Source organism: Rhinopithecus bieti, unplaced genomic scaffold (genome assembly GCF_001698545.2).
Source record: "Rhinopithecus bieti isolate Rb0 unplaced genomic scaffold, ASM169854v2 scaffold_4658, whole genome shotgun sequence".
NCBI lineage: Eukaryota > Metazoa > Chordata > Mammalia > Primates > Cercopithecidae > Rhinopithecus > Rhinopithecus bieti.
Window position 1 is genome coordinate 753280 of NW_016804523.1, and position 20310 is coordinate 773589.

General features: G+C 38.7%; 1 protein-coding gene across 1 annotated transcript in view; it reads left to right on the forward strand.

Annotated features, from left to right (window-relative positions):
- Nucleotides 1–20310, forward strand: part of PAK5 (p21 (RAC1) activated kinase 5) — a 312766-nt gene that overhangs the window by 132988 nt on the left and 159468 nt on the right. The window contains exon 2 of the mRNA XM_017868889.1: nucleotides 3528–3677. The gene's annotated coding sequence lies outside the window, so the exon portion shown is untranslated. The remainder of the gene's footprint in view (nucleotides 1–3527; nucleotides 3678–20310) is intronic.

The following is a 20310-nucleotide window of genomic DNA, read 5'->3' on the forward strand; positions in this document are numbered from 1 at the left end:
AAAAAAAAAAAAAAAAAAAGAAAGAAAGAAAATGTAATATAATGATGCTAACAAAATACAAAATTTACAAAATGCATTTAGTTTTATTTTTCTGGATCAAAGTATTACTTCTGTCAAATATATTGAATTATCTTATTATTATGCAGTAGACCCACATGATTATATCAATTTTAAAATTGCATTCCTTGACAAGGTGACTTGTTTGCTGATACTCTAAACTATTTGAATGGGGTATCGAAAGATACAGAAAAGAAATTACGTCTACTTGTATTTTAGCCTATTTTGAACTAATTTATAAGCAGCTGTCTGAACTATCCTTCTAGAATTTCTTGTTGCCTGTGTAAGGCATTGCTTTTTACTAAGTCCTACAGATCCTAGCAATAATAGTTTAATACACAGAACATGCTTTTGAGAAGATAATTTTAGCAACAAATTACTTTCTATGAAGTACAAGTAACTCAATATTAAAGGTAATTATTTTAAAATATTGAGAAGTAAACTAAATTGGAAAATATTTCTAAGGGGGCCATAAACATTTTTCAAATGCACTGGAAAATAGACATGTAACGTGTGATCCCTCCATTGTACCTCTCACAGGGTACTTGCATTTTTACAGAAAATACAAGGAACTAAGTATGGATCTTCTGTACTTGCAGTTAACTGGTGTATATAATGAAATAAAAGCTGGTATTTCTTATTCTTATCCAAAGAGAAAAATGCAGCAATTTTCTAGGAATTTAGGTTGACCTATAACAGACAAGGCGAACTATTAACCTATAATTATTTTCAGGGAAATTTTCTTTGAACTTATCTGAAAATTGGAGGAGCAATAATTAATATCATGCAGAAAAAAATACCTGGGCTCTGGAATTTCATTTTTTTATAGATATGTCATAATTGTACATATTTTGGGGATATTTGTGATGTTTTGATATGTGTATACAATGTGAAAATAAAGTCAAGGTAATTGAGATGTCCATCACCTCAAACGTTTATCTTTTCTTTGTATTGGGAACATTACAATTCTCTTCTAGTTATTTTGAAATATACAGTAAATTACTGTTAACTGTAATTTTCCTACGGCACTACCAAATATTAGAACTTATCCCTTCTATCTAACTGTATTTTTATACTCATTAATCAACGTCTTCTCATTTCTCTTGCTCCCTACTTTCCTTTCCAGTCTCTGGAAATCATAATTCTACCATCTACCTCCATGAGGTCTACATTTTTGTAGCTCCCATGTGTGAGTGAGAACATTTTCTTTGCCTGGCTTGTTTCACTTAATGTAATAACCTGCAGTTCCATCCATATTGCTGCCAATGACAGAAATTAATTTCTTTTTATGGTTGAATAGTATTTAAATGTATACATACACCATATTTTCTTTATCCATTCTTTCAGTGATGGAAACTTAGGTTCATTCCATATCTTGGCTATTATGAATAGCACTGAAATAAACATGGATGTGGAGATATCTATTCAATACATTGATTTCCTTTCTTTTGATATATACTCAGCAGTGAGATTGCTGGATTGTATGGTAGTTCTATTTTTCATTTTTTGAGAAACCTACATGCCGTTTTCCATAATAGCTATATTACTTTACATTCCCACCAACAGCATACAAGTATTTTCCTCTCTCCGCATCCTTGCCAGCATTTGTTACTTTTTTTTTCTTTTTGATAATAGCCATTCTAACTGGATTGAGATAATATCTCATTGTGGTTTTGATTTGCATTTCCCTGATGATTAGTGATGTTGAGCATTTTTTCAAACACCTGTTGGACATTCGTATGTCTTCTTTTGAGAAATGTCTATTTGGGTCTTTTGTCCATTTTTAATTGGATTATTATTATTTGGATGGTTTGCAAATATTTTCTCCCATATTGTAGACTGCCTCTTCACTTTGTCAATTGTTTCCTTTGCTGTTCAGAAGTTTTTTAGCTTGATGTAATCCCATTTGTCTACTTTTGTTTTTGTTGCCTGTTCTTTTGAGGTCTTACCCCAAAAATCTTTGCTTAGACCAATGTCTTGTAATGTTTCTTCAATGTTTTCTTCTAGTAGTTTCATAGTTTAGGTTTTACATATAAGTCTTTAATCAATTTTAAGTTGATTTTTGCATATAGTGAGAGAGAAGGGTCTAGTTTCGTGTTTCTGTATATGTATATCCAGTTTTCCTAGCATCGTTTATTAAAGAGACTGTCCTTTCCCCAATATATGTTCGTGGAGCCTTTGTCAAAATTAGTTGCCTGTAAGTGTTTGGATTTATTTCCGTGACTTTTATTCTGTTCTATTCATTGACATGTCTGTTTTCATGCCAGAACCATGTTGGTTTGGTTACTGTAACTTTGTAGTATAATCTGAAATCAAGTACTTGAATGCCTCCAGTTTCATTCTTTATGCTCAGGATTGCTTTAGTTATTTGGAGTCTTTTGTGTTTCTGCATGAATTTTAGGATTCCTTTTTCTATTTCTGCAAATAATGTTATTAATATTTTGATAGGATTGCTGGAATTTGTGTTTTTAATAGGACAGCAGAGAATATAAGAAATAAGATTTACTTTCAGTTCCTGGGTCTTTCATGAAGAATATAAAATCTGTATGTAGTCCCTTTCTACCCTAACTATAATATTTATTATTTACTCATTTAAATGGCAGGGGTATGCTGAACCGTAAACAAGGTTGGGAATTTGCATAATCCTCATATAACTGTGATTCAGCCAATCTGTATATAGTTGATTCTCATTATTTGTGATTTCATATTTACAGATTCACCTTCTCATAGCTTTTACATTTTTGTGCTTAATGTTGGTGATTCCATGGTTTGAAATGGAACCATAGTGTGGGGCTGACATGCTGTCTCATGTTCCTAAGCACAATAGGCTGTCACGTGCCTTATGGAGAAAACACATGTGTTAGAAAATCTTTGTTGAGGCATGAGCTTCAGTGCTGTTGATTGTGAGTTCCATCTTAATAAATCAACAATATGTATACACACTGACACACATAAAATAGAGTTATGTATTGATTATTTGACAAAAATATTGGAGCCAGAGACTTGCAGAAACCTAACCCTCTATTTCTCCTAGGAACAATGCGTCAGTATTTGCTAACTTAGTGTTTGTGGTGACTTCATAATCATAACTACTGCAAATATCAAGAACTGACTGTATTGAAAATGTATGATTACCAGTTAGTGGGCTAGGCCCCAGAGATTCAGGGAGCAAACAAGGTTCACCATCTATTGGAGAGATGGATTTGTGATAGAATAATTATTCATAGTCTAGAAAATGCTGTGGTACAGATGCAGCCAAGATACTAAGAGGAGTCTAATCCTCCCTGAGGTGTCCAGGTAATAATATACAGATCCGTAGCTGCATGCCTGAGAAAATGACAGAAACAGTAAAAAAGAATGCACTGCATGTGGGAGAATGTAAAGTAAATGTGGCTATATGTTTTGTTTATTTTTAAGCACAGCATAATGTTAGTGGGGTTCTGAGTCATTTTGATACTATATTGTTACAGAAATACATTGTGGTGAAATGCTTCCACCTCTTGCCAAAATGAACACTGAGAAAAAATGAAGAAGACTGACAAGCACCAACGAAAAGCTGCAGAATAGAAATAGCCCCACTCCTCTGGAGTCTTTAATTCATCCACAGCCATCATATAAAGGTAGGGGAATAAATTACCTTATGGTTTTGTCCTTTTAAAATGTATTTTAAATTAAACAGTACTAAAAATACAGAAACATGCATGTATTGATTCAACAATATTCTCTGGGTTACTGCTATAGGCCTGCAAACTATTGTAGGCACTGGAAACTAAAAAGGCAAGCTTATGACCTTGCAGAAGCTGACATTCCAGTGGAAAGGGTAAGTAAATAAATGAAAAGGAAACTGACAACCATTGATAATGTTTATGAACACGATAAGCAGGTTAATGAGATAAGGGATGAGGGACTACTTTAGTTTGAGTGTCAGAGCAGAACACTTAGAGAATTTGAGCTGAGAACTGAGTGATAGAAAAAATCCAGCTGAGTAGGGTTTGAAGATCATACCTTCCATGTGTCACGAACCAGGATCCATGTGGACATATTCAAGGTTTGGAAACCAGGCCAATATCACTTTAAGAGAGGGGCTTTGGAGAAGCAGGATGTAGGAGATGAAGCTGGAGAGTTGTTTAGATGTGGGAAAGTGTCTTCATTTTATTTTAATAAAGATGGAAGTTATTGGACAGTCATTAGCAGGTGAATGAAAGAATTTATATTTTTTAAGGCCATTCTTCTTTATTATAGCCAACTAGTATTAATGGGGTTGCAGGAGCTGAAAACAGGGTGCTCTTACCCACATAAAAGATACTGCTGACTTGGCTTAGGGATGTGACATTGGAGATGGATGAATTTGAAAGATATTTGGGCATAGATGACCACCCAAGCTCCTTGTAAATCTCCAAATATAATTCTAATTTCCATATGCAGGGTATGCTGTCTATTTGTGTTTTAATACACAATAGTCAGATTGTAATTTATTCCACTATTTCAAAGAACTGTTTATGATGTATATGTCTGTGGTCTGCTTCTGAAACTTAGAGGGTGTTGATGCCAAATTGTGAAAATAAAGAAAATTCTGCCCTGAAATCTCATATTCTAGGCGGGTTATCTTGTAACACTCAGAGACTTGAGCATTCCAGATATGTTTGTAGCTCTTCTCCTGCTTCCTACATGGCTCCTGACTTCTAAGAACATTGTTGCTCAAGACACTGAGAGGCAGCCTGTGGGAAGGGTGTCCTTCTAGATGAGAAACAAGAGTTTTTTGAGGACTAGTGGCTTAGGTCAGTCAAGCATAACTTCAAGACTAAAACTTTCATACTGGGTTATTCATAGATGGAATGTTGAAGGGAAAATTAAAATCCAACTTCAAATTGGTGCTTTAAAAAGATGAGAATATATGGATTTAAGCAATGGTTACCAGAGAAACGTATCCTCTGTGCAGTGAGGGTTTCACATCTTGGATTATGTAACCATTGTGCAATGTCCATAGGGGAGGGAAGGGAGGAAAAGAAATGTATGCGATGACCTTGTAGGTCCAAATTTGCAAGAAGCCAACAGCTACTGTTGGAGGGTGGACAACCCTAAAGTCTGTGCTCAGAAGAGTTATTCTTGATAGCTCAACTGAACAGTATTTTAAGATCTCAGCAAAGTGCAGCTTGCTTTCCAATATTCGTAACTGTCTGAAATGGTTCTAAACTTGTACGGTGCAGGAATTCTTCCTTCCTCCACCCCAGATCCTTCCATAAAGCTTTTGATCATTAGAAAACAACCCCAATGCAGCAATTATACAGTGCTGGATAATTTAAAAGTCTCATGAGACTCTACAAGTTCACAGGAGAGCCAAGGCTCAAGCTTACTGAGGGGTATTTTGTACCACACAGCTCAGGTAGCTAAAAGCAAGTTTTGTTAACAAGTAAACAGGTGCAAACCATCAATCAGTACAGTTTTGATAAACAGCATAGACAAACTGGTACAGGATGCTGGTGGGGTTTTAGACTTTTCACAGCACCTTATACATCACTAGCTAGTACATTTCACCTCTGACTTGGCCAAAATCAATACCATGTTTCCAGGTGCCCATCAAGATATGCAAAGAGCTACCCACAGTGCACAGTTAACCCTCTTCTCATATACTTAGAGAATTGAGCCAGGATGAAAACAGAAGGCCTAAATATGACATACCCCATTCTGTGATTAGTCTTGTCATCCACTGGACTAGATAAAATTCTTTGATTAGCTGGAGAGATCATTAAGAAGCTAGGCCTTTCAAATGGAAGTCAAAGTTCCTTAAGAAATGATTGGATTCTGAAGCAACAAGACTAACATAAACTAGAAAGAGTAATGGTGCCTTAGGTTGATTTGTCCAGAAGCGGAGAGTGAAACAAAAAAAATGGAGTGGTGTTTAATCAGAGGTGATGCCAGCACACATTTGTAGGGTAGTGCAGATGTGAGACAGAGGAAAGAAGGAAAACAAAAAAGGTGCCTTATCATTTCTGTGATCAAGAGGGGTATAATCACATTAGATAACTTTGGGATACAGCACAGAACATAACTTGGATTTATCCCAACCAAGGGCATGGAAATTAGGGTATTTAGCTATCTTCTCCCATCTATCTCGACTAAGGGCTGCTCCCTTAGGTGGAGTATGGAGTGTTAACTCCCTGGTATTTGTAACTTACCATACGTGTAGACCAAGAAAACTCTAGCAGCCAGAGGAAGCCCTCAGGCAGAGTCCCAGATGTTTACTATTGAAAGTCACCATCAAGTCAACTTGCACAACAATAATAACTGCCAATGGGATGAGGACAGAGCACCTACAGTTTCTGCTAGAAGAAGTGACAACAAAGATGATGGTGATGATCATGATCATATGAATAGAGCTATCATTTATTGAGCAACTAGAAGCCAAGTCCTATATTAAATGCTTTACATGTATTTTATCATTTAATTCTTATCTGTTGGATATCCACTCTGTGTCAGGTGGAGATATTTATGCATGATTATATATCTATATAATATCACAGTCTTGCAGGATGTATATTATTCCAGTCTTTAATTTAGAGATGACCACACAAGGCTTATCAAGGTTAACCAAATTGTCTGAAGTAACATAGGAAATACAGTTGGGATTCAAACCTGGGTTTGTCTGCCTCCTAAAGAGTCCCTTGGCTTAGGCAACATTATAATCCTTAATTAACTAATTAATCATTGATTTTTTCTGACACTCATCTATGAAAAAGTCAGCAGGCACTATTTAGATTCTGAGATACAAAACAAAAATTGTCCTTGTTCCCAAGGAGTTCTGTGTTTATGGAAGAGAAAGACAAAAAAAAAAAAAAACTCTAGTATTATAAGGGCTGTACTAGAAGTATGTTGTAGCTATTGAACATGATCAGGAAAGAGAGTATCACTTGTTGCTGTTTAACAAATAGCCCTATAACTCACTGACTTAAAATAATAAGCATGTGTTATTGATCATGAGCCTGTGGGTGAGCTGGGAACTTCTACTGACTTGGACTAAGCTTGGCTGATCTTAGCTAGATTTGCTCTGTAGTCTGCTGACAAGTTGGCTGGGGCTGAATAGTCTCAGATGCTTCACTGCCATGTCTGGTGATTGACTGGATGTGGCTAGGGAAACTCACTTCTCCAGCAGGCTAACCAAGACTCATTCAATGGCAACTGAGCCATGTGGATCACTCATTCAAGAGAATAAGTATAAGTGTGCAAGGCTGCTCAAGGCCTGGCCTCAGAACAATCACTTCTACCACATATAGACCAAAGAAATTCACAGGCCAGCTCAGATTTAAGGGATGTGGAAATAGATTCTACCTCCTGGTTAGAGGTTCAAAGTCACATTGCAAAAGGACATTGGTAAAGGAAGGGGAAGAACTAGATTGCAAACAGTCTACTGGGAAGAAAACATCTGGATAAAAGATTACAGAGTAAGTAGACATTCCCTAGCCAAATAAGATAGGAAGAGAATTTAAAGCAAGAAGGGGCTGGGCATCATGGCTCATGCCTATAATCCCAGCACTTTAAGAGGCTGAGGTAGAAGAATCACTTGAGCCCAGGAGTTTGAGACCAGCATGGGCAATATAGACCCTATCTCTACAAAAAAAATAAAGTAAATTAGCTGAGCATTGTGGCACTGCCTGTGATCCCAGCAGAGAGGTGGGAGGCTGAGGTGGGAGGATCACTTGGGCCTAGGAAGTAAGCTGTGATCGTACCACTGCACTCCAGCCTAGACAACAGAGCAAGACCCTTTCTCAAAAGAAAAGAGAAAATAAAAGAAAATAAAAGGAAAGAAAATAAAAGAAAGCAGGATAGTTTGTATTTAAAGACACAGGAATATAGTGTTCCATAATGCTGTCAGGTTACTTGGGAATTAAGGCATCTAATGGTGAGGGAGAGAGAGGAGAATTAAAGACAAGAAATCTGTAAAATGTACCAGAATTCAGGAAAATAAAAGTTAACTTGCAGACAGAATAATATGTTTATGAAAAAGTGATAGGCAAATGGGAAGATGAACAAAGTTAGGTCGATGGATGAATGAATGGTTGATTGGACAGACTGTTGTGGTAGTAGGGTTACCAAAATTGTTAAGATTCTATCTTAGAAAAAAATTTGTAAGTTGGGCTTGGTGGCTCACACCTGTAATCCCAGCACTTTGGGAGGCTGAGGCAGGTGGATGGCTTGAGCTCAGGAGTTCAAGATCAGCCTGGACAACATGGTGAAACCCCATCTAAAAAAAAAAAAAAAAATTAGTCGGGCAGGGTGGCGTGCACCTGTGGTTCCAGATACTGGGGAGGTTGAGGTGGGAGGATCACTTGAGCCTGGGAGGCAGAGGTTTCAGTGAGCCAAGATTGTACCAGTGCACTCCAGCCTGTGAGACAGAGCAACACACCCTGTCTCAAAAAAAAGGGGTTTGTAGAATGTGTATTTATTTCAACAAGAAAAGAGGAGGGAGGAAATACCTTTATAAGTGATTGAAGAAAACAAGGTGGTTGAAAGCAGGCCTGAAGGAAATAACTTTTCAGCATTTGACTGTGTTCGAGGCTTCACGGAGCTATTGTGATGATGCAGATTGCATGATAGAAACTCTTTCTATGGGACAACTTTTATAAGCATGTTAAGCATAATGAGTAGGTTTTTGTGAAAACTAATGAAGAGTTTGGCTTATGGTCACAAGCAAATTCCAAGGCTCTAGATTCTCATAAGGCCAAGTCTCTGTGAAGACTGTTGATGTCAGAGATATATTTACATAGAGATTTGTGCATGTGTGTGTTTCCACTGGGGTATGTGTGTGAGATGGTAATTTTCAATTCATGGATTTCTCCACTCTGAGACTGAGTTGTGTAAATTGAATAGCAGCTCTATTCTACAGTTTTCCAAAGCCACTTTCATTGTACTCCTGGGTCTGTGTTGCAAGTGTGGAGCTCGCCCAAGTCACCAGGTGCAGCAGATTTTACTGTGAAGCATAACAGGCTAACATTAGCATCTCAAGCTCCTCAGAGGCAGAACAGAAATTTCGTAGTTCATTTTCACGGCTAAGTAATACTACATTGTGTTAATATATCACAGTCTATTTTTCTGTTCTTTTATAGATTGATATTTCTGTTGTTTCCATTATCTGCTATTATGAAAAATGGTACTATGATCATTTTTGTATCTCTCCTGGTGCCTGTGCAAGAGTGTTTCAGGGAAGTATATGTAGAAGTGGATTCCTAGGAGATAAGATGTATAGGTAACCAACCATCTCGGTTTGCCTGGAACTGAGGAGTTTTCCAGGATGTAAGATTTTCTGTGCTAAAACCAGGACAGTCTCGATCAAAATGATGTAAGTGGTCACCTTAAACACACATATGATCAATTTTACAACATAATACATATTAAACTCTTTCCCACAGAATTGGTAGCAATTTACACTCCCAACAAGTGGTATATGACTACTCCCTTTGAATACCATTCTCTTCATGCCTGGTGTTCTTGATATCTTAATTTTTGCCAATCAATTGAGTGTGAAATGGAATCTTGCTGTGATTTGATTTTCCCTGGTGACTAATGAGGTTCAGCATCTTTTCGTGTTTAGTTTTCCCTGTGTGTGTTCTCTTCTGTGAAATGCCTTCCATATCTTTCATCTTTTCTTGTTTTTTTTTTTTTTTTTTTTTTTTTTTTAATTAGACACATCTAATTTATCTCTTCAGATTTTCTTGATTTTTCCAGCACTTGGATTAGGGTCTCTCAACGGCAGCAGTGATGGCATTTTGGACTGCGTAATTCTCATGGGATACTGTCCTGTGCCTTGCAGCACATTTAGCAGCACCCTTGACCTTTACCCACTAGGTGCCAATAGCACCCCCAAGTAGTGAAAATAAAAAATGCCTCTAGACATAAAACTACCTCTTGCCAAATGTTTCCCTAGGGGCAAGATTGTACCTGGTTGAGAGCATCTTGCTCCTGCAGGAAAGAGAAGGTAGCCAGGCAGGTAAATTCCGTTTCCATTTCTCTCTCTGATGAACTATCTCTCAAGGCCTGTACAGCATGTCTCTGTCCAGCATGTTTAGAAGTGTCGCATGTCACATAGCAGATGCATCGCTGAACCACTGGCTCTATTTCTTCATGGTAATGCAGTGGTCACAGCAGTAACATCTCACTTTGTCTTGCTGCTCACCCTTCCCTGCTTCATTTACTATCTCTTCTCTTTCCCACCTTTGGATTGCATATTCCAATTAAAACCTCAGCACTTAATGCATGTCTCAGGTTCAGTGTCCTAGGGAAACTGAACTAAAACAAGTAATTACAGACAAGATACCCTACCGATAGGATTTTGGAATTTGATTACTGACGTGTCTGAAAGCAATGGGGATCATATATTTAGTGGTAAATTGGGATGAAAATAAACCCTAGCAGGCAGCAGCATTGCAATTACTTAAACTCTCATCTGTAGTAAATTGGGATATGGCTTAAGTGGAAGGTCAGTTGTTAGGAGATCTAGTAGCTGCAACACACAGTGGCTATTAAAGCACTGATAATTATGCAGATTGTGAAGTAGATGGCTACTTTTGACCTGCGGAAAGAAAATGTTACGCTGAGGATGGTTCATTGCCTACTTAAGGCATGCTCTGAAAGCCAGAGGGCATCTATGGCTACTTTAAAGGAGACTAATCTCTGGTCACTGCAGGGCAGACTGTGATGTAACCCAGGCCCAGGATCTGACTATAAGGCTGGTAGGGCTGCCAAGGAGACAGGATACACAGCTTTGTAAAATCTCCTATTTCAAACTCAGGGCCATGATCGGAATAAGGAGACGTGGGATGAGTTCATTTGGATGGATGAGATTGAGGGCCTTAAACCCCTAAGTTCCCTTAAACCACCCTGGAAGACAGGAGTCATCTTCTTTTTCTGACAGAGAAAAACAGCTTTCCTTGCCCAACAGTTGTGTAGGAATCTCACCTGAAGCAGGTGCCTTATGAAATCATTCTTGCATGCCTTAAGATCTTTCTCTGCCACTGCTCATTGTCTCCATGCTGATAACTAGAGTGTAGACTCAGCGGAGAAGTACCAGCCATCTCCAGGGCGAAATAGCCTACCCACTGAACAATTGAAGTACCTTGAAACCCACCCGGGAGTGGACCTTGAGTGTATTAGAGTGGAGAGGAGGATATATGTTGTGCTGAACTCCCATTGACTTCAGTGGGGATGGCACCAGGTTCAAGAGGCAGAAGAAGAGACCCAGAGCCAGTAAACAAGACATGGGGTCTCATGAAGGGCTTACATACAGGGGAGAGAGTCCTGTGGTGGTGAGCTAGACAGGAGAACCACAACCACTTGCAAAAAGCATGCAGTTTATATAGCATGTTCACTTAGCCCCCTCCCCTAATAACCTCCACCTGGAAACCTTTTAACCCCATACACAGGGCCTCAAACCCCTGTACAGCCCACATTCCACAGGACAGGATGGGGCCCAGATGTTCCTCATAGAGAAGGAATAGCTCTCTGGGTTGGCCACTCCTGGATTCCCTAGCTCAGAATTCCCAACTGCATTCAGGTGCACCATACAGGGTCACTCTTAGGATATGCTTAAGTAACTGTGGTCAGGTGCATTTATCATACAGTATAATGCTAAATCAGGGGTATTCATTGATATAGAGGCACTCACTCATAAGTCAAGATTCAGTTGTTTGTCAAGGACACTTGGAGCTGATCCCGATAGTTTTCTGGGATGGTTCTTCAAATCCTGTATGCTCTGATGGCCTATGGCAAATGAGGAAATGCCACAAGTTCTTTAACAGTCTCAATAAAGGGTCCGATAGCTCAGAAAGGACGGATGTTAGAATGCATGTTAAAAAGGTTTTAGGTACAATCTTCAAACCTATCACTTCACTATTTCTAACGAAGAAGACCCAGAGGACACTCCCTTCACAAAGACAGTAAGGGATCCTGAAGCGGAGTGCTGACACATTTGAGAAGCTGGTCTGAAAAGGCTGCCGTCTATGGGCTGGGGTTGACATTTGAAGAAGCTGTCCAGGAGTTGATCTTCCTAATATTGCTTGGATGATGGGGCCCAGAACAACAGAGGCTAAGTAGCAGTGTTTACTGTTAGAGTTAAGGTGGCCTTAACTACTTATAATGTGTAGCAAAATTGAAGTAGCAGTCAGAGTGCCTTGAGCCACAGGAATCTAACAGTGGCTAAGAGATCCTGGAAATCTTTGGGAGAAAATAATTGGGCAGCTAATAGATCTGCAGTTTGGATAACGGGAGAACAACTGAAGGGTTATAAACCATGGAATTTCATAGACCCTTTCCAGGTTTCCACATCTAAGTTGGTTCAGAGATGGCAAAGGAACCGTGACAGTCAGCTCATGTTCATGTTTCATGTTTATTCCATTTTTAATTTTTTGTACATTTTACACATCGTTATTGCATATCTACCTGCGAATTCTAATACATGATGTACAGTCGGTTGATTGTTATTTGGTCACCTGGGGCTCTGGGTGACCAATACTCTCCATGTTTCCCCATGGAGAGTATTGCTTTGTGTTCTCTAGGAGTCAGGAATATTGGCTGTCTTCTGGGATTCCACGCTAGGGAGGGGCTGACTCTCAGGCTTGGCTGCTCTGCCTCCCATTGCCCAGGGCCTAGGCTTTGTCTTTACAGCAGTGTTGTTATCGTCATATTCCTTTAGAGCTATCCAGTCATTTTCTTTAGTTTAATTCCTAAATCGTTTCTCTGGTATTATTTCTCTAACATTTATTTTTGTGAGCAAAGGTGGAGGGAAGCTCAAATATTTCATTTACTAACTACTGAGCCTAGCGTAATGTATTACTTCTTTAAAATTTTTTTTGAGACAGGGTCTCTCTCTGTTGTTCAGGCTGGAGTGCAGTGATACAATCATAGCTTACAGCAGCCTCAAGCTCCTGGGCTCAAGCAGTCCTCCTATCTCAACTTCCCAAGTATCTGTGACTACAGGTACAGGTCACCACACCTGACTAATTTTTTTATATTTTTAGTAAAGATGAGGTCTTGCTATGTTGCACTGGCTGCTCTGGAACTCCTTGACTTAAGTGATCGTCCTGCCTCAGCCCCCCAAAGTGTTGGGATTACAGATATGAGCTACCATGCCAGGCCATCAAAATTGATCTTTTTATAAATGTATCCAGGATATATTTGCATTTTAGCATAGGAATCCTTTAAATTACCTAGACTGCATACTACCAAAAATGAAATAACTTTGTCTCTCTACTTGCCTGAAAATGACTTAGAGCAATAAGCAATTGCCCAGTGCACCAATTATAATGGCATTGAGTTTGGTCCAGGAAGTCTTTAATTGAATGAATCAGAGGGGTATTCTTATCCCTTGTTCAGTGTCCTTTTCACATGGTTAACAGGTATTGATCAGAAGACTGGGCCTGTGGGCATAGATCCTGAGTGACGTTTCTCTAGTCAGAGGCAAGCTCAGCTGGTCCCCTCTCCACACATTCCTTATTTATGGAACACACACATTCAACATGTACTGAGCTGTCCCTCTTATTTAGTCATTTTTTAGAAACATGATAGTAAGTGGTACATTTCAGGAAGATTTTCACACATTTCAAAGTTTGGCATTCACAAAGACAAATTTTTAACTGTTAGAACACTTTCATCTTTGGAACTGCCAAGTCTCTATACTTTATATACAGAGAGAAATGTGAATGACTTTGATTAACTGGTCAAAGGGTGGAGCAGGGTTCTCATGCCTATGGAGACCGCACAGTGTAAGGGAAAGTAGGCAGGGGGTGAGAAGTTTGCAAAGAGGGAAATGTAGACCTGTGTAAATGCAATGACTCCTACCTATCTCCAATCTGTAATTGCTGTATGGTAATGTGGGCCAGATATTCTGTTTTTTTAAAGGAAGCTGGAAGCTTGAAAGCTAGAGTTTTCTAATATAAAACCTCCTAATTTTTTTTTTTTTATTATACTTTAAGCTCTAGGGTACATGTGCATAACGTGCCAGGTTTGTAGCATATGTAGTACCTTGTGCCATGTTGGTGTGACTGCACGCCATCAACATCGTCAGCACCCATCAACTCGTCATTTAACATCAGGTATCGGACTCCAAAGCGCAATCCCTATACACAGCATCAGCGACCCCTTCGCCTCGTGATAGGCCGCTGGGTGTGGTGATGTTCCCTTCCCCGAGTCCAAGTGATCTCAATTGTTCAGTTCCCACCTATCGAGTCGAGAACATGCGGTGTTTGGTTTTCTGTTCTGCGATAGTTTGCCTGAGAATGATGATTTACAGCTGCATCCATGTGCCCTACAAAGGACACAAACTTCATCCTTTTTTATGGCTGCATAGTATTCCATGGGTATATATGTTGCCACATTTTCTTAATCCAGTCCTGTCACTGATGGACATTTGGGGTTGATTCCAAGTCTTTGCCTATTGTGAATAGGTGGCCGCAAGTAAACAGTACGTGTGCATGTATCTTTATAGCAGCATGATTTAATAACCTTGAGTATATACCCAGTAATGGATGGCTGGGTCATATGTCTCTAGTTCTAGATCTCCATTGAGGAATTGCCATACTGTTTTCCATAATGGTTGAACTAGTTTTACAATCCCACCAACAGTGGTAAAAGTGGGTTCTATTTCTCCACATCCTCTCCAGCACCTGTTGTTTTCCTGACTTTTGAATGAAGTTGCCATTCTAACTGGTGTGAGATGGTATCTCATTGTGGTTTTTGATTTGCATTTCTCTGATGGCCAAGTGATGCTGAGCTTTTTTTTCTGTGTTGTTGGCTATGAATGGTCTCTTCTTTTGAGAAATGTCTGTTCATATCCTTTGCCCACTTTTTGATGGGTGTTGTTTTTCTTATAAATTTGGTTTGAGTTCTTTGTAGGTTCTGGATATAGCCCTTTGCTGATGAGTAATTGCAAAAATTTCTTCTGCCTACATTCTGTAGGTTGCCTGTTCCCTTAACGACACCGCGTTGGTCGCCATCTGCACTGATGGTAGTTTCTTTTGCTGTCAGAAGCTCTTTAGTTTAATAGATCCATTTGTCAATTTTGGCTTTTGTTGCCGTTGCTTTTGAGCGGGTGTTTGAGACTGAAGTCCTTGCCTGTGTCCTGAATGGTATTCCCTAAAAACCTCCTAATTTTTAAACATTGGTTTATTAAAAAACAAAAATAGGCAAACAACAAATGATCTGATTTTCTGGGGGAAAAAAACATGTTTGGGGCACTCTATGTGCTGAATCTAGCCTGCAGACAAGTTCAGATATGCAGCATGTAGCTTGAGATGGATGAGTTTCAAAATGCAAATCCTATCTGCACTGGCAGTTGGATTATTTTGTATCAAGGAAAATGACTTTTCTGTATTAAGGTATTTTTGCTTTTGATTGCTTGTTTTATTGCTTGGGATTTTCTTCTCCCTGGTATAACTGAAGAGCCTAGTGGATACTTTATCATCTAAAACTACATATTGGCCTATACTATGATCCAGCAATAGCCCCCCAAGTGTATGCCCACGGAAAACTAGTGCGTAATGGATCTATTCAAAGTAATACAAAACTGGAAAGAAGCCAGAAGTTCAACAACAGAAGAATGAGAAATAAATCTTGGTTTATTCATTCAGTGGAATGCGGTACAATAACAATAACACACTTTTGTTTTGAGACAGAGTCTCACTCTGTCACCCAGGCTGGAGTGCAGTGACACAGTAACAGCTCACTGCAGCCTCAACCTTCCAGGCTCAAACAATCCCCTCATCTCAGGCTCCTTAGTATCTGGGACCACAGGTGCTTTCCACTACGCCCAGCTAATTCTTTTATTTTTGTAGAGACAAGTTCTCACTATGTTGTCCAGGCTGGTCTCAAACTCCCGAGCTCAAGCAGTCCTCCCATCTCAGCCTCCCAAAGTGCTAGGATTACAGCTGTGAGCCACTGTGCCTGGCAGAACATGCTGTTGATACACACAACAACATGGATGAATCACAGACATTGCATTGAGCAAAAGAGGCTGGACCCCCCAAAAATGTATTATGTGTGATTCCATTTATAAGGAGCTCAAAAACGGGCAAAATTAATCTTTGGTGTTAGAACTCAAAAACTAGTTTGATATGCTGAGTTAGCTGTCTCCTTTTGCAGCTCAGGGGTAACTGCTTAGTAATTTGAAGGATGTTCTCAAGTATCCCTGTTTACCATAGGCATGAGGGGACTGGGTGCTTGAAGGTCCACCCTTCCAATCCTTCACCAACTGAGACGTCTCCATCACAATGCATGCATATAGAGGGGAAGGCACTCTGATTCCCCATGTGACATGATATTTCACTTTTTTTCCAAGTCCTCCAGGTTCCCCACTTGTGAAATATAAGTTTCTTTATCTATCATAGAGATGTACAGTTTTTTTTTATTCCTACCAAGCTTGAAGGAGTGGCTCTTTGTGGAGTGTTACTTATGTATATGTTGATTTCACATCTTCCCCAGAGCATCCTAGTCTCTGCACATGAAAAAAAAAAAAAAAAGAAGCAAAATAACCCTTCTGTTTTCACTCACAAGCTTAATTTTTTTTTTTCAAGTTTCAAGAGGAATAGACTGAGGGGAAGAAAATACACACCCAAGGCTATTTCTCTACTACTAGGAATTGGCGTTTCCATACAGATTGTTTCTCATACCCCGGGGACTAGTAAGTGCAGCCTTGAAAGGAAGCAATTGGAAAGTACCTAAAAGAGGCTCCCAGCCTATTTTATTTGGCACCTGCTCTCTAGGGCAGAAAGTGAGACGAGGAGAGTCTGCAGTAAAAACCAAAGAAGTAACTGAAGAAGGGGAAACATACACTGAGCCCTTAAGCTAGAAAGACCTCTGATATTACAACCAGGACTGTGTATTTCAAACACACGTGTAAATAGTGGTGGCTTATTGCGGCTGATAGGGCACGAAAGACAGCAGCCAGAGATCTGGTTGTAGTACGGGGGATGCAGAGGAGGGTGTTGTGACTGTTCTTTAAGGATTTATTCCTTATTCAAAGTGTCCTATATCCCTGCATTATTCAAACATCACTACTCAAAACGGAAAACATGGAAATAACTCAGAATTTATAAAGTGCTTCACTTGCTTATTTATAATGCAGGAAAGATAGGGAAAATTCAAAAAAATGGTTTTGTTAACTTCCAGTTGTTATGTCTCTGTGTTTTAAAATCAAGTTATCTCTCATTACAATAAGTTTCATGGGAAATTTGGCATTTTATTCCGTGGAATTCTCACTGGTCAAAATCAAAGGTACTTGACCCAGGTGGGAATCAGGTGTCTTCAGTCATGCTTAGCTACATCACTTATAGATGGCAATGCAGTCTTGAGTTCACTTCTTAACCTCTCTGAGCTCCGAGTGAAGCAAGATGAAATCCATGCTTTGTCTGTTCCTTAAGTTTGGTATGAAACAAAGCCAAAGGCATCCTAACAAAGTGTCAAGTGTGAGGTGAATGGGAGTTATAATCATTCTTACCCCCATGGCTTAGAAAGCAAACCAAATGGCGTGTCTGCAAACATTCCTTAGATGAAGTGCTTTTTGATTCTTGTAATTAATGTTTGGTTTTTATTGGAAAATGGATGTAAGTATCATTAGTTATGGGAAAGAAGTTAAAGACCATGCATTCAGGGGAAGAAAAGGAGCTATACAGTTACAATGGAAAGCACTGGGATTTATTCTGTCCTCTCTTTCTGGCTGGCCAAAGAGTATAACTCCACGGAGTTGTTTTTCCTTATGTCTAAAATAGAAATACCAGTATCTACCACCCTGAACTACTTAAGAGGAATGTTGTAAACATCAAAGGAAATCATGTGTGAAAAGGCTTTAAAAGTTCAAATAAATAAAAGAGTATATAGTTGAGGGGTTATACCACTTTTCCCTCTTATTCTCAGAAAGGTTTCTAAGCATTATATTGAGGATTCTGGTAAGCTTAATCAAGCCCTCTCCTACTTGTAATGCTATCTGATTTTTTTTCTTCCTTTTATAAATCTAAATAAGTAAAGATAGTATCTAGCAAAAGGCATTGTATGTGTCAAATTTATCATATGGTCAAACAGTTCTAACATCACGGGCTAATGTCAATTAGCTCATGTCAACATTTTATTGTATTAAAACATTGGTCAATGTTTCACTATATTAATGCTGGCCATAACTTGGGAAAATGTGTATTGTCCAAACCAAGACTGGTGTGAGAGTAAAAAGGAGAGCTGTTAATAATTATGTCAGCCTAATAATAGTCAACTGAGACTGTTCTTGGAAAACAATTATTGTCTAAAAGCTTCCTTTTTAAAATAAGTCATAATTATGCCTAATATGTTCTACAGACTAATAAAGGCATGGGGAAGATTTTTTAATGAGCAAACTAAATGTATTCCATGGTTCTAGCCTTCAAGAAGCCACAAGTCTTTATGGTAAGAGAAAGCTTATGAAATACAAGGATGCAAAATTAGTAAATGAAAGGCATCATGCTAGCTAATAAGTGTTGGATTAAGTGGAGTAGAATCTTGGAGATTTAGACACGACAATGAAGATTCAGACAACCTTGAGTTGTTGGGGAGCTTCTCTGAGAGGGCCAAAGTCTTTAACTGGGTCTGCAAGACTGGTGGGAGCTCGGTAGATACAGGGAATAGCGTAGTTGGAGGTATTTGGGGCAGGTAAAACAATGTGGAGAAACACACAAATGGATGAGTTTCCATGGCTGTGTGTAGAGGGGAGAGACAAAAGGGCTGCGATTAAATTTTATAAGGATAAAATCTATTGTTTCAACAAATAGTTATCGAGTGTCTGTTACATGATAGGCAGTGTTCTAAATTATAGAGATATAACAGTGAACTAAACAACATATTTACCCTTATGGAGTTTATACTCTAACAAAGGAGAACTTCCCTTAAAATCTGCACCTTCTCTAAATGAACGTTTAGATGGCAAGAAGTCTTTTGGGGAAAGGGGGAATACTACTTGAAAAGCAGAAAATGAATGATTCAGGTCATTTTGTGTTAAAATAATAAGGGATTTCTAGCAACTGAGCTAACTTATCTTCCTTAGCCAGAATCTAAGACATGGAAAAAGGTTTATTGAGCATCCATCCATCCATTCATTCATTCAACAAATGTTTATTGAAAACCTACTAGGTGTCTGGCTCTTCTATGTGCTGGGGATACAGCAATGAGAAGTTTGGAGAAAGTTCTCTGCCTCTGCAGAGATATTCATCTAGTAAAAATGGATCCTCCCAGATCATATATTCTAATCCACAAAAATGAAAATTTAAAAAAAAATCTCTTCAAGTACTTCTTTACATATTCACTTTCTACAAACAGAGCTAATAAGATGAAAGTGGTTATTTGCTTTTCTCTATAATACAATTTCCTTGCTTTGATTATTACTGTGTGGGTCCAAGTCTTTGCTTCTGCAAATATAATAGATGCCTGTGGCAATTGAGAATCATCAGGAAATAGAAAAAAGAAACTTCCTCCCACACGTCTGTCTCAGAGAGTAGTAGACCATTTGTCATGCCATGGGCAGCCCTATTTGGAAGATGTGAGATGATAACCTGACTATGAGGTTAAATACCCCCCAAAAATGCTTCTGCTTTAGACAAGACAGTATATTTACAATGTCATAATACAGAGTTAATGTCACTGTATGAAACAAAAATGTGGGTCTATTATTCCTAATTTGAAAACTGGGGCACACATGAGAATAACAGAAACACAGATTGCTAGACCCACCCACTAGAGAGCCTGATTCCAAAAGAATTTTCATTTCTCCCAATCCCCCGTGGTGATACCTATTATGCTGATGGTCCAGAGGTTGCACATTGAGAACCACTGTGTTATTCTTTCAATATGTGGCTGTCATATGAATATAAAATTGATTTACCTGTAGATACTGTAAATTGTAATATTTATAAAGGAGGTCATTGTATTCATGTAACTGTCTATGGCTGGGCTACCCAGTATGGTAGCCACTGGCCACATGGAGCTATTGAGTTCTTGAAGTGTGGCTAGTGCCATATGCTGAAATAAAAATATTTTGGATATTTTATGTTAAATAAAACATATTATTAAAACTAATTTCACTTGATATTTAATTTCAATGTGGCTACTAGGAAATTTAAAGTTAACATATATGGCTCACATTGCATTTCTACTAGATAACACTGGTCTATGGAGCTTTTCTAAACATGTTTATGCTGAGGGTTGGTTTTTATAGAACTTAGAAATTTTTTAGAATTTAAAAGTTGACTTTTT